Genomic DNA, 2,559 nt, shown 5'->3' with positions numbered 1-2,559 from the left:
CTTCCCTCTCTCTATCTCTCTCTCTGTGCCTCTCTTTGCCTACCTCTCTGTGCCTGCCTCTCTGACTACTTGTGATCTCTGTCTGTCATATAAATAAATAAAAATCTTTTAAAAAAATATAGATTGCTCCAAGCAGTATAGACATATTAACAATGTTTATTCTTCCGATCCAAGAGCATGAAATGGTCTTCCATCTTTTTGTGTCTTCTTCAATTTCTTTCATGAGTGTTCTGTAGTTCCTCAAGTACTGATCAGTTACCTCTTTGGTTAGGTTTATTAGCAGGTATCTTATGGTTCTTGGTGCTATAGTAAATGGAATTGATTCTCTAATTTCCCTTTCTCTATTTTAATTGTTAGTGTAGAAGAAAGCCACTGATTTCTCAAAGTTGACTTTGTATCCTGCCACGTTACTGAATTGCTGTATGAATTCTAGTAGTTTGGGGGTGGAGTCTTTGGGTTTTAAATATAAAGAATCATGTCATCTGTGAAGAGAGAGAGGTGGCTTCTTCATTGCCAATTTGGATACCTTTTATTTCTCTTTGATGTCTGTTTTCTGTTGCTAGACCTTCTAATACTATGTTGAACAAGAGTGGTAAGAGTGGGCATTTTAGTCGTGCTCCTGATCTCAATGGGAAGGCTGCAAGCTTTTTCCCATTGAGGATGATATTTGCTGTGGGTCTTTCATAGATAGATTTGATGAAGTTCAGGAATTATCCCGCTATCCCTATACTTTGAAGTGTTTTAATCGGGAACGGATGCTGGATTTTGTCAAATGCTCTTCTGCATCGATTGTGTGGACGATTTGGTTCTTCTCTCTTCTCATATTAATTTGCTCTATCATATTGATTGATTTGCCAATGTTGAACCATCTTTGTAGCCCAGGGATGAATCCCACCTGGTCATGGTGGGTAATCTTTCAAATGTGCTGTTGGATCCTGTTTGCTAAGATCTTGTTTTCATTATCATTTCTTTCCATGAATTCTTTCAATTCTTTAATTTCCTGGCTGAGCCATTCATCCTTAAATAGGATGCTCTTTAGCCTGCATGTGTTTGGGTTCTTTCTAAATTTTCTCTTGTTATTGAGTTCTACCTTCTGAGCATTGTAGTCTTAAAATAGGCGGGGAATGACCCCAAACCTTTGGTACTGATTGAGACTTGGTTTTTGACCCAGGATGTGATCTATTCTGGAGAATGTTCCATGTGCGCTAGAGAAGAATGTGTATTCTGTTAATTTGGGATTGAATGTTCTAAATATATCTGTGATGTCCATCTAGTCCAGTGTGTTATTTAAGGCCTTTATTTCCTTATTGAACTTTTCTTGGATGATCTGTCCATTTCTGTGGGGGGAGTGTTAAAGTCCCCTACTCTTATACTATTACTGTTGATGTGTTTGATTGTGTTGTTAACTGGTTTATATAGTTAGCAGCCCCCATGGTATAGATATTTAAAACTGTTAGATAGTCTTGTTCGACTATCTGTTGAGACCTGTTGAGTATGATATAGTGTCCTTTTTCATCTCTTCTTATAGTCTTTGTCTTAAAAGCTAAATGATCTGATATAAGGATTGCCTCCCCAGCTTTCTTCTGATGTCTATTAGCATGGTAAGTTGTTTTCTACTCCCTCACTTTAAATATGGAGGTGTTTGTGGTGGTAAAATGAGTTTCTTGTAGATCACATATTGATGGGCTTTGATTTTGTATCCATTCTGATATCCTGTGTCTTTTGATTGGGGCGTTCAGACCATTTACATTCAGGGTAACTATTGAAAGGGTACATTCAGCGTAATATTGAAAGATATGAATTTAGTGCCATCGTATTGCCTGTAAGGTGACTGTTACTGTTATTGTCTCTGTTCCTTTCTGGTCTACTACTTCTAGGCTCTCTCTTTGCTTAGAGGACCCATTGCAATATTTTCGGTAGGGCTGGTTTAGTGTTTACACATTCTTTTAGTTTTTGTTTGTCCTGGAAGCTTTAGTCTCTCCTTCTATTTTCAATGATAGCATAGTTGGATATAGTATTCTTAGCTGCATGTTTTCCTCATTTAGTGCTCTGAATATACCATACCAGTTCTTTCTGGCCTGCCATGCTCTGTGGGTAAGTATGCTGCCAAAATAATATTTACATCATTGTATGCTACAGACTTCTTGTCCCAAGCTGCTTTCAAGATTTTTCTCTTTGTCACTAAGACTTGTATTTCTACTACTAGATGACAGGGTGTGGTCCTATTTTTATTGACTTTGAGAGGGGTTCTCTGTGCCTCTTGGATTGGATGCTTGTTCCTTTTGCCATATTAAGGAAATTCTCTATTATAATTCTCTCCAATATGCTTTCTGTCCCCCTGTCTCTTATTCTTCTGGAATCAAAATAATTCTAATTTTATTTCTCTTATGGTATCACTTATCTCTCTAATTCTCCCCTCATAGTCCAGCACTTATTTGTTTCTCTTTTGCTCAGCTTCTTTATTCTCCATCACTTGTTCTTCTAGACCACTAATTGTTTCTTCTGCCTCATTTATAATAGCAGTAAGAGGCTCCATTTTATTGCACCTCTTTAATAGCT

Source organism: Mustela erminea, unplaced genomic scaffold (genome assembly GCF_009829155.1).
Source record: "Mustela erminea isolate mMusErm1 unplaced genomic scaffold, mMusErm1.Pri scaffold_37_arrow_ctg1, whole genome shotgun sequence".
Lineage (NCBI taxonomy): Eukaryota > Metazoa > Chordata > Mammalia > Carnivora > Mustelidae > Mustela > Mustela erminea.
This window is presented reverse-complemented; position numbering follows the sequence as displayed.